General features: G+C 45.6%; 1 long non-coding RNA gene across 1 annotated transcript; it reads right to left on the bottom strand.

Moving 5' to 3' along the window:
• Window positions 1–8,296: 8,296 nt before the first annotated feature.
• LOC120841059 lies at window positions 8,297–11,022 on the bottom strand. The gene is made up of 3 exons (XR_005715685.3): window positions 10,965–11,022; window positions 10,313–10,361; window positions 8,297–8,372 (listed from the first exon to the last, which is right to left on the bottom strand). It is a non-coding gene; the product is annotated as an uncharacterized LOC120841059 (long non-coding RNA).
• Between the last annotated feature and the right edge of the window lie 2,012 nt (window positions 11,023–13,034).

The following is a 13,034-nucleotide window of genomic DNA, read 5'->3' as shown; positions in this document are numbered from 1 at the left end:
GGGTCATCTAAGGCAGACATTCAATATTAAGAATGAAAAAGTACGTGAACTCCTTTTCTTGGCCTCCAAAAAACTGGAAATGCGTTGATAACAAAAAAAAAAAAAAAATATGAGCAGATAACAGGAAGTGGTTGGAGTTCCTGAGGAACGAGAACTGTGTTTTTCAGCTCCGGTAAATAAACAAAGCATCGCAGAAAGCTCTAACTTCGTGAGAATGTGACGCTAGCGGTTCGAATAGAACTCGAAAGTTCGAGAACATGACGTCACGTAGTTCAAAAGATAATTAAGAAAGATGAATCTTCTCTATGAGCCGACGTCCAGTTAAGCCTAATATCGTCAAAACAAGAAACCACACTGTAGGCGCTTGTAGTATCTAATTCAATGGAAACACAAATTGTCAGCAGCGAAGAAAACAACATCCTCTTTCTGGCTGAAAACATTTCTTCCGTTTACCTTTCACTGAAATAAATGCGATATGCTCTCACCGTGTCATTTCTTGTTTTAACGATATTAGGCATAGGTAGACGTCGGCTCATATCGAACATTTGCTTTTTTTTATTATCTTCTGATCGAGATAATGCCTTGTTATAAAACTTTTCCTTTCTATCTCAACTGCCAGCGTCACATTTCCACAGAATGTTAGACTTCCTGGGATGCATACTATGGCTGCCCTGGCCGAAAAAACATGGCTCGCGTTCCTCGGAAACTCTCTGTACTACATGTACACCTCATTCTTCCCCACCCCTGCTCTTCTCAATCTGTATGAGCATCGTACCGGCGTGAGGTCGTGCATTACTACTGCCTGGTGTACGTTAAAGACACCAGGCTATAGGGGTAGTACTGAACTTAGTTAAATTGCTCATCTAGAGCTGAGAGACAAGTCGCCCGTTGACGCAGACTAAGTTCAGGCCGTATAAACATACTAAGAATACTTGCTGTATCGCGTTTGCACAGATACGCCTATGCGCAGAAATGTGGCCACGGTCGGCCATCTCTAGCCATGATAATAATATGGCAGACAACGCTGTGGCGGCAGGCAGGCTGCCATAAAGATAGCCGTGGGTCTAGCAGATTGTACCATGGGTGATATTTCGTGCTTAATGTAAATCGCTCGACGAACCAAGCAGATTCTTGAAACTCAGTGGATGCGACAGAGGAAGGTCGATTATGCCGTCATGTTGTGCGGCGCGCTGTTTAAATCGCCCAGATCGCGAAAAGACAAGAACTTACCATCGGCAAGCATTCAGTGTTTTTGTGACTATCCTGGCGCGTAGTGATACGCTGGGGTAAAAATTATTTATTTGTTCCCAAGGTTTCCACGAAGTCGCCCTGCCACCCTTCAGCCAGCTGCGGGTGGAAAATGTGTACCCTATCTAACGGGCGGTAGATTGCGCCACCCTACTATTATGGTGTGGCTAGAGATAATATAACACTACCAAAAATATGGGCGATCGTGGTGGCATTGGCCGCACTCGCGGAGCGGGCGAACGCGAGTGAATCCAGCAAAGAGTCATAGTGATCAGTGGTTATTCTCAATATAGCGTCGTAGCTGGACGACGCTATACGACGCTGCACGACGAACCAACACTGCAATGGACGTGGGGCCGCTACTTGGGAAATGTTCGTCTTCCCTCGTCCCGAGTTTGTTTTATTCGTTCTTTTGCCAGTCAATGTTGCCAAAACGCTCTTCAGTTCATGTTGTTCGTAGTTCCGGCGAATCGATCTTCAAGCGCAGAACGTCGAGCCGAAGGGACATGAGTGCGAAACAATCGCACGATAATGGGTGCACGCAAGTTCGTCGTCGTTGTTGTCTGCTGCACTCGCCCAAGAAGCAGAGAAAAAAAAACGCGGTCGGCGGGAGCCACGTGACTTCTGGCATTTCCTCGTCTACATTTCTCCCTCCTCCTTAATACACATCGTCCACGGGTCTCGGCCATGAGCTTCAGTGCTCATGTTTCGGTTTCATTTTCGAGCACTTCAGTTTTTATCTTTATTAAAAGTATACCTGACTCTATAGCAAAATATAGATTGGGTAGTCTCTTGACACCATATTCAATAGCCCGGTGAAGAATAAAAAAATAAATTTTGATTGCTACGCGTTTCTTTCTCTTCGAATCACTGTAACTAGACATGGTGATTTCCTATGACTACCTGTATTTTTCAGCTTGGCAGATTGACTGGTACATTCGTCTGATAACTAAAAACTATGCGGACGAAAGCGTTTCTGGAAATCTAAAGTTCAATTTATTAGACCGACCTCGAGAGTCAAGTTCGTTACTCCACAACTGCAGGCAGAGATTGGGAAAACTATAACCCCGCTGGAGCTCTCAGAGAGCCCAGCACGAGACGGCCGGAGCCATCTTGTGCCATGACGCCTGTCTCCTGTGAACTACAGTTATGGAGGCGTCACGCATGCATGAAACGCTTAGTTAGATCGATCTATTAACAACATTTATTTCTGTAATCCCCGCCATATTTGACCGAAAAGAGCTTGATCTTAACTGTTCTGAATTAACCTGACACTGGAGTATAGAAGAAACATCAAAAAGTAGAAGAGATCGAAAATAGACATGGTGACGTCTAAAGAAACTTGATCTTCTTTTAGAGGGTCAGAAAAGCTTCGCTTGACGTGTCCTTCTTGTCGAAGGACATCCTTTTCTAGTTTCAACTTTTTGTTTTCGCGTTTGGATCTTGTTGGTCTAGGCCGTCATGCAGCCGATGAACTTATGGTAAGGTAGAACGAAAGCCCTATACAGCTCTTCCTTGCTTAATGATTTTTTTTCGAATGAAATACAAAATGTGGCTGCATATAATAAATCAAATATTAAACAAACAATGCATTGTTTTAATTATTTTTTGCTGGAAAGGTTTGATTTAAACCATTATTGTAAAACTAAGCTGATTTAAATCACAATTTAAATTATATTGATTTATATTCTTCACCCTGATTTCATGCTTTAAAGAGAAGCTGAAAAGGTTCTTGAATTTGAAGAAATAGTATAGCGGAGTAAAAGCTAGGAAAAGTGGCGTCGCCAATGGGGTCAGATGATCCTTTCTCGTCACTAAGCTGACCCTCGGATGACGTCAGTGACGTCACAACACTCTGGATAGGTAGCAGGCGACAGAGGGTATTGTCGTATGCCCGGAGGCGATTGCTGCACGCATATTTCAAAATAAATACCGTTTGCGTTTTCTTCTCCCGAAGATAAGTGCGATCACCAGATTACTTAGAGTGCTTGAGCTTCCCTTTGAAATAAAACGCGATGGAACGCAAAGCTGCCATCCAGAAGTCGGTCAGGTGTACTTTGCCTAAAGCCACAAAATAATACCTATGCCAAGAGTAGCGAGATTACGGTCAGTCCGCAGGTGAGCTGGTGGAAGTTTGCCAGAATGATTTTAACCCAAAACTGGAACCGAAGGAGAAGTTCCTTTTTTGACAGTGGAAAAGAAAGTAACAGGGGACAGATAGCGTCTCAAACTCCGCAAATAATTTTAATCAATCAACCTCCTTATACACAAAACTACAACCGCAACCAAACCACCGAAAATCCTGTTTTTCAAGGTCGCGCGCAGAACACTCACCCACGTTATAAAACGAACTAAGTGATGGCTGGTACAAAACACAACCACCTTTCGGTTTAGACAAAAAACCTAAACAGCTAGAGGTCACAAAAAAGTACAATGCTTTTGAACTGCGACATCAACACAGTGATACGTTTGGTTGGTTTGGGGGAATCACTGTGTGTGTGTGGTGCAGGAGCCCCGGGTAAGTCGAAGGAAGCACGCATGTCTCGTTAATATGGGCCCCGTTAATATTGATGCCCCCCTATGAGGACGCCACTTTCGTGGACAGACTGGGAAAATACATGCATTTTTGTTTCGTTATTATGGACAACTTACATTATGGACCATTTTTGTTTTACGGGAACGGAGGTGTCCATAATAACGAGACATCACTGTATCGTCCCTTTGGTCCCTGATTTTCTTGTGGGCGCAGCCATTCTTTTTTTTCCTAGAAAGACTGCGTTATTGGCGATAGCTAGCCTTCGAAACTCCGGATCCCTCGGCTTTGAACATGGTGTCAGGAAGTTTAAGTAATGCCGTTTCGCTTGGCGCGTCAGACTGGTTTAACACTTCCGGGGGACCGGACAGCGTTTTCCGCGATTTCGCCTAAAAGATTTTTTTTTCTTTTTTAACTGGCAACAATGATTCGTAGTACCGAGAGGGTAGAAGTGCCGTTACGCTGACCCGTATAGCTTCGCTCGTGACTCCAGGCCCAGTATATACACCAACGCGCTGCTTCCAAACAAGTCCGCTTCGGGTGCGCAGAAACCAGAATCCAGTGAAGTGAACCGTCGCGTGCGCTGTTCCGACACAGCGCCACACCAGGGGTGAGCCGTCAGAGACGCGTGTTGGTGGCTTGCGGACCTCAGATCTTTTTGCTACACTGTTAGCAAGTGCCGTGTATTTGGTGAATATTTGGGGTGAAAAACACGCTATTTACACAAATTACCATAAATTTACACGATGAGTAACGGATAATACGTTCAGATATCATGCGAGGTTGTAAAAAACGTGTTTTGGTTCGGTCATACACGCATAACCGTGTAGCCGACCTCGATAACACGCATCGCCTCCGGCGACGACCGCGGCATTGCCGGCTATCGAAGCACCGGAATGCTTGGGGACACACTTAGAAAGGACCGTCGAGACAAATGCCGCCGAAAGAAACATGTCTCGGAAACAGATATGCACCAAAAGCAATTACGCCATGTCGCGGGACGTTGGCGAAACCCGCGCTTACCGTGGTTCGCCGCCATTTTCTGGTCGATGGCAATGCGGCTTCCCTCATGTCGCCCATGTTTGCATTTAGTTTAGGGCTCTTGATAATAGTTTCTTACACACCACAAATAAAGTCATGGGTCCAATTATTCGTTCCAAACAGTTAAAATGGATATAAAAAGCGTGTCCTCGATGTGAACACGTGACATTGCAGTTGGTTTCGTTTTTGCTTCAACCTTCAACTGCAAGCGATCTGGCCACGGCGCAAGTGCAACGCCGATGTACGCTGGAAGCAAGCGCCGGTTGGCTTTCGTTCTTTTTGTTTGACTGGAGAAATTTCTGGCAGTCGCTATTGTTTTGGTTTGACGGGACGCGAGAAGCTTCGCATAGAGCTTCGCAGTTTGCGAGCACATAGTGAAGACGTGACCGGAGAAGTGCCCCTGTGACGTTCCCGGAAGACGGAAAGTACCAATCGTCGTGTGTGCTTTGAAAGCGAGGGGAGTCACGGGTCCACGAGTGCGCAACCACAAGCCAAGGTTCACGACAGCGCTGCGTTCTTCGGCGATCTCGTTCTCTTTGGGGCAACACGGCGATGCGAGAAAGGGCCGAAACGTTCGTGGTGTGTGGTGCGGTGCTTGTAGGTAGAAACCCGCACTAACGCGGAGCTCATATTGGTTGTTGTGGGGTTGCGTTTGGCGGGTTTAGCCCCGTCGTCGTCAGCTGATCCGGTCCAGCTGGTCGGGGAGGACGCAGCGAGCGTTCTTAAAAGTAAATCTTCCTTCGTTCCGTTTCAAAATGTGGAAGATTCCCGACGCATACCGTGAGTAAAATGCTGCGGCCGTTTTCAACAAAATTACGTCGTTTTAATTGAACAAGGGACTTCGGATAGTTTCCCTAAATCTGCCGTTTCTATGCTTCGTGTCGTTAGACTGCATTTGCACAGCGACGTGTTCGCACAGCGACGCACACCGCTCGAGTAGATGATTCGGTCCCGCAAACGACCGGTTATACAGAATTTCAGGGAAACTTAAGTCACCACCGATGTTTTCCTGTAAATCTCGTGTGACTCGTGTGAGTTTGTTGCGCTCATCATGCGGTGTGAATAAACTATAGGGCAAGATTTTCTACCTGCCCACAGATCCATGAACTGAGACCAATTTTTTACGTAGAGAACATAGTGGTTTTCCTTTACATTGGGAAAAGGCCCGAATATGTCTCTTTTCCCTCTGGCACTGCCCCAAGTTTCAAGTTGCAGTTTCAGTAGACATACCTACTAACAGGTACAAACTGCTCTAAAGCAGGTAAAAGACTGGAAAGTCAGGACGGTGCGGACACCGTGTTTTGCGCTTCTCGCAAGGTGACTGACGCTTTTGCGAGGTATGCGGAATATGCAAACGATTTTGTTATGCCCTTCGTTTGCGTCTCCAGAAAAAAGAATAAGATTATTTACAAATTTAGGCGCAATCACAAGCCAAGATTTACGATAACAGTGCGTTCGCTTCGGTGGTCCGTGTAGTGGTATTATACGCTGCTTTCTGCAACACCGCGTCATGACGAAGAGCTGGAACGGTCACGGTCTGTGCTGGGCTAGCGGTTGACAGAAACCCGCATCGCCCGCATCGGCACCGAGTGCACTTGGGCTGTTGATGCTCGAGCCTTTCATACGCGGCTTGTCGCCAGCTGATCCTGCTGCTCGACGGTGAGGAAGCGGCGAGTGTGACCTCTGAAGTAAATGTAAATCCTCGTTCATCCAGTTATCCAGTGTCAAAGTGTGGAAGATGTCCAACGTGTACTGAGGGCGGGAACTACGAGCGTTTTGCCTTGCTTTTATAACCGAAACCAGAGCAGCGAGATAATTGCCTTGCGTACTCCAAAATGACGCAAGCAATATGTTTCAACAGGTCGAGTACGTCACCGCGGATGTAGGCGAGACTGTGCACTGTTTAAACGCTTGCAGTATCCACGAGTGCTACCAGAAAAACCACGTCAACAGAGAAGGAGCTCGCGATTTTAGCATAATGCAGTGCCACGGGCTCGTGAATTTTCAATGTGGCTACATAAAAATATTTAAAAAAAAAACAAAAAAAAAACGCATCAGCGCCACATTAATGATCACGAATAACACCGGTCACAAACTCCCAAGCCTCACCGCTTCGCTCGACACCAACACGACAGACGACAACAATCTGCATCAAAACGCCCCAAAAGTGAAGGCGTCTGCTCCCGTACGCGTACTACAACTAGCGGAAGTGAAGTGTTGGGCGGATGTCCTTCACAATAATATATATAAAAAATGCCTTGCGCAAGTATAATTTCCATTGATTATTGAATACGTACTGATAAAATCCCAATCATTTGTTTTTCTATCTGATTCAAGCGAGTCGGACTGCTCATAACACTGGTCGACCATGAAAATAACAAAAATTTGAACTTTTTCATGGCCGGTTTAAGATTTATTGTTAGTACATCGTTGTTTTTCGCAAAGGACTAATTTTACAGATTTTGCCTCCATACTTTTTAAATGCAAACAGTTCTTACATACTGCTGTCCATTGTGCCGTGTTCTGTGTCTTCTTCTATAAATCGGTAACGGTCAGCGACCAAAGAGCTCACCCGTACATGTCAAGCATATATACGCCGCGGGGAGAGTCCGTTGTTAGTAGGAAGTGTCGGGCGTAGTGTCGGTGTTGTGTTTGTGTATGTGTCGCTGCTGTGTCCTACGTGGTGCTCGTCTTGTCTGTGAGGTATGTAGAGTAGCAGTCTACTCGTGATAGTTCCCAGCGTATTAACCCACTCCTGCTTTTTTTTTTCATTGGTTGCTAGAAATCGCACTAGGTGGCGCAAGTTACCGCCCGATTACAAGAGTTTGCTTGAGCTATTTATCCATGTAAATTCAATATTCGTTTTTTTTTTTTTTTTTTTTTTTGTCTAGCGGTTTTGTCGTAGCTGCCGACACCACCAACCGCCGACGATGCACGTACGTACCTTTGCACGTAGCTACGTCCGCCGCTCGGAGACTGTTTACTGTGCATAAAAGACATCGAACGAGAACGAACGCGTCCTGTATGCTTTCAGTTCGGCTGAAAGGCGCGGCTGGCTGGGCTCGTCCCTCGCCTGTTCTCGGCTGCTGGCCGCCATGTTTCAAAAGGAACACGTTGAACCGTGCTTCTCGGAAGGCAAACACGGTGTAGCGTGTTAACTTTACACAGCACCTCATGTGTAGACGAAAAACACAGATGGCTCCGTGTAAAACGAACACGTTTCGACGTGTCCGCTATGGTTCAACGGTTTACACGTCTGGGCGTGTTATTTTTGCTAATAGTGTAGAACATTGCCATGGCACAGGTCACCCAAAAGGAAGGGGGGTTGTTGTGAACTTACGTCGAATATGAGCTTATTCAATGTCTTCCGCCGGAACGGGTGAGCTGCCGGCGTCGCCGATACAGTAAGGGGGGTCACATACGTAGCCAGTGAGGCAGCAGTGCTGATTGTCCGAGCAACAGACTGCATTCTTCAGGGGACAGCAGCCGGCATCGCACTGCGTTTCGGTGCCAGGGCATGCTCCGCCACCGGGGCGAAGTTGGCTCAGGGCTGTCGGGACAAGTTTTATTTCAGTATCAGCCACGTATCTTGGCTGCTGATACTAGACGCTGTTTGCTATATTGAACAAATTAAAAAATATCGCCTAAAACAGATATTAATGCCATGAACACTTGGGCATCGCAGTTCTTTGGGACAAAAATGTGCTTTTTGCCTGCGCATTTAGTGCCTTAAAATGCCCGAAGAAGCCAAGGTAGAACCAAAAGTGACCTTTTCGGCCCAGTCTGGGTTTTGCTCAAAATCGCCTATCAGGAGCCAGAGTTAGTTCTGGTTTTTGCAAAACGTGGGTCAAGTGAGGCGTTTGTTTCTCTAGCTTACTGCTTATGTATGCGAAAGCACATGGTGGGGTTTCCAATGAGCAGCGTTTTTATATAAGAATGCTATGCAATGTGACATGCGGCGAAGAGATTTGGAATGTATGGGGTGTTTGTGAGAGATCCGAACCCGGCTTTTCGCACCGCAAAAGAAACTGGACACCGCGGAGAGCTCGAACTCCGTCAGAACGTAGCCCCAACCTTTCGAGCAAGATGCCAAGGTTTCAGCACCAACCGTGATCTTACTCAGAAGTTATAAGTGATTTTTCTTTTAATTTTAATGGTAAAATGGGGCCCACTTTTGCCCGTTTTCGGTTACGGGGGCCATAGAGCTCCATGTATACGAGAGCTCCGTGGCGCTCGGTGGGAAACGCTGCGAGTCACGCTGGGGGCGAGGCTGGCGAAGGTTAGGTGGCGCTGCGTGTATCAACTAGTGATGACGTTTGGGGTAGAAAAGGTCTTGTCTTCTAGGTTGTATTGGTTAACACCCTCCCTCCCGATCATGGCGCTACACCATTATACACCGTTTCAGGATAACTTGGCGAACTGTGGAAGCTGCGGCTTCCGCGGTCCAATAAGAGCGCCGGAGCAAGGCACGTCATAACACTCCATGGTCGAGGCCACGGGGGCCTCGTTACCGCCACGGCCATAGCGCCGTCCGCGACGAAAAGTAGTTCTAGGCTTCTTTTTTTTTAAACAGCAATGGAACTCGCGCGATTCCATCTCTAACTAAAAGATACGAAGAATAAAGAATAAACAATCACAAATTTATGTGTTTTAATTATATTTGAAGCAAAAAAGTGACGCCACATCTGTATCCACTCTCGATTTTTTTTTTCTACTTGTTGCGCCGTGGCCGTTGCTGACCGCAGCCGTGCAATCGGCCGTTTCCACTCAAAACATCGCATTGCGCCCTGGCATTAGCACCTGACACCAATTCGCGGCTAAATTGAGCGTATGGTTGTCTCATGAACTGTTCCCGAAGTGCTCGCTATTCTAGCGGACGGAAATGTTGCTGCTGTGGACGTTCATCCGAAGTTAGTTGGTTTCGGAGCAGGCGACTCTTGGCTAGCAGACGACAGGCGGTTCCTCCGGGCCACGCGCCTCGCATTTGGTGTAGTGACACACATTCTCCCCTTTCGTCTAGTCACGTGCATCTCTCTAACGTTCTCATTGGACCGCAGAGCCGTAGCCTCCACAGTTTGAAAAGTTATCATGAAACAGAGTATTGTCACGCACGCTATGACGTTTGGGTGTGATTAAAACAACAAAAAAAGGGGGGGGATGTCTTAGTTGGAATGGTTTGTATACACCACTGACACCCTTTTCAAATGTAGATCTTAATAATTTTGAAAACACGTTCTGCGCTGACACCAGGGAGTTCGAGCAGATAGTTTCTATGCCTCCGATAACGATACCTGATAGCGATGCGAGGCATACTCAAAGAGTATCGTTATCAGAGGTATTGAAACGACATACTAAAATTCTTTATTGCCCTTCGCTGCTCAAGGTTCGGTATTAGTGGAGCTGTCAAAGTGCGACCTGAGATACGTATTGGGAATCTAAACTCGGCGTACGGCGTTTCTAGTTTTTAAAGAGATATCATGTGGCACGTACCGATAATGGCAAAGAGCACACCAGCTATAACTCTCCTCGGTGTCATGATCTGCAACATATGAAATATTTATGAGGTTGTGTCGAGCGACAATAGATTAACCTCAAGATATCTTACCACGTGCTCGCCTGGCGATAAAGCGAGTCCCGAAAGGGAGATAAAATACATAGGTGAAATATTTTTCTTCGTAATATAAAACCTGTCTGCGTAACTTTTTTTTTTTTTGTATTCCTTCATTTGTTAGGTTAACAAAGGTGTCTGCTTAGAACTTCACATTTTGGTTAAAAAAATAGGCAAGAGTTAAAAAAAAACACTGCTCCTCGTGCAGAAAAAAAAAATTAGCTCCAGCAATAATTTAATTTCAGAAGGACGAGAGTTCCTCGACAGTTTTCCTGGCGTTTCAACAAAAACAACACCAAACAGCGACGAATTATTAAATGACTCTCCGGCCTCCATTGAGCTGTCGACAGTTCAAGGGTATGTCGAGGATCTTACCGTCGCTCCCCAGCGAACGAGATATTGCTTAATAAGGAGGCTGAAGCAAAGATGCCTGAGAAGTAAGGCACGCCCTGCATTTATTGAGCTGTCAGTGACAACGGCCGCCTCGGTATTGCTATGCCCCTGTCATTTGAGTGAGTGAAAGTACCAACTTACTTTGGAAGATTTCGATTAAGTGCCTGCACAATATTTACCCCAGAAGACGCTCTTCTCGTCAGCTGGTAGCATGCAGTCGGGGCTCCGACCCTTTATAGTCTGTAGCAGCTTTACAACAGCAGGACAGCTCCCTGCTCGCCATGATTGGTGGTTTCCCCCTCCGCACTCTCCTTCTCTGCAAGGTTCGCTCTGCGAACCGTTCAATGCGATTCGAAAGGAAGAGGGTTTTGTCGGAGCATCTGTTCCGCTGTTGCTATAGCCTGCTACAGACTACAGCTCTCGTGGTTTTCAAAGCGAGCAATCAAACAAAAACGCGGTGATAAAAACTAAAGTGTAGGCATGACGAGAAAAATACGTTGATGAAATGCCTTTCCTACCTTGTGAAATCTATGAAAGTGGAATCTAACCATTAATTTTATTACTTTTTTTATTTCTGCCTTTGATGATTCGTTGAGGTCTCAGAGGGTCCCACTAGCACGTGTATTGGACTGAAGCAGCCTCAGGAACAGCAGCATTCTTTTTTTTTTTTTTAGTAAACTGAGATTTTTAATTTTGAAGATTTCAACGTACCTCAACAGGTACAGCCACATAACCGGTAAAGTAAGAGAAATCCTTGTTCACCGATGGTAGTAATTTTAACAAAAAATAAAAAAATACAACTGTTCAACGGTTGCTTTAAGAACGCAGTGTGAGACGGCTTTTAACGTCGGAAACGTTTGCAGTTTGGACGCTATATATTGCCTGTCTTGGCAAGAAGAGAAAACACGCCACCTTGCCTTAATATCCCAATTTTACTTTGTATTTCCAAAGGAAAAAAACAGACTATTTCTCGATCGGCGGCTGTCATCGCGGTCATGGGAACCACAATCTGACGTCATCAAGGGGTAGCTTAGTGAGCAGTGGAATGTTTTACTCAGTTGATGAATACGTTTTAAAGTATCTTTTAGTTTAATATTAAATGTGTTGAAAGCTTGTTACTATTGCCACCCAACACTTACTAAATTTCTATGGGCCTATTCACCCCAAATATACAAGACCATCTCTCCTCTACTATCGGCCACTACCGGCGATGCTGGCCGGGTGCGGTGTGCTGTTGTGACCGAACCGTAGCTTGAAAAGTCAAGAATCGCAGAAAGCGTTGAAGACAAAACTCAATCGCAAACTTGATGTACCCTTAATGACGTCACGATGCAGGTGACGCGAGAGAGAAGGTATAAGAGTTCGGAATACCACAAAGATTATTGTGTTTCATTTTTTTTACCCAAAAACGTAACGCGCCAAAACAAAAATAGTTTCTTTCTTTAATGCTAGAAGTGAGAGACACTATTCCGCCCATACGCTAAAATATTTTACACGCTTTGGGGTGTAAAAACGCTGTTCCAGTGACTTTCCACCATTACTAAACCCTTTCAGTACCGTTACTGCACCATAATACGCCCTTTTCGATCATAGAATAGGGTTATGTTGCATTTAACACCCTTTATCTTAAACGGTGTAAAAAAAAAAGGTTGCAAGAAGATATATGGTGAGGCGAACAACACTTTCGCCGCAATGACATCCGTTTTAGCGAGGTTGTTTTAGTGACGATCTCGACTGACGCAAGCCTCTACCAATGCTCTTTACTGAAGAAACATTTCTGAACTTAGATATATTATGCATTAAGCGAAATGTTGACGAAAACAAAAAAACCGAAGAAAGAACAAAGGCAACTCTGAATGTGTGTCTTTGAATAGTTGAGTATATATAAGGGGGTGAACCAGTCAGCAGGGTAATGGCTCCGCTTTCGTGCGTGATCTATTACGCCCGTACTTGCTGTTTCTCTGCGTGTGTGAGGACTGTATGTGGGGTTTGTTCTTTGCAAACTTGTTGCCCGCAAGAATATCCCTAGGATGCTGCTAACATCGCAAGCTATCCTCCCTATTCGTAGGGCGTACGCAAGCACCCTAACACTGTTCCGAAGACTTACACCAATGTTGTTTTGGTGTTAAACCAACACACGTAGTGTGTTACATCAATAGCCTAAGGGTGTTATGTATTTAGTGTGCAAATCCGAAAATCAACGCAGTGCCT

The sequence above is a fragment of the Ixodes scapularis genome, unplaced genomic scaffold (assembly GCF_016920785.2).
Source record: "Ixodes scapularis isolate PalLabHiFi unplaced genomic scaffold, ASM1692078v2 PGA_scaffold13__105_contigs__length_92229423, whole genome shotgun sequence".
NCBI lineage: Eukaryota > Metazoa > Arthropoda > Arachnida > Ixodida > Ixodidae > Ixodes > Ixodes scapularis.
Note: the sequence above shows the minus strand (reverse complement) of the source record. Positions and strands in the feature narration are given on the sequence as shown.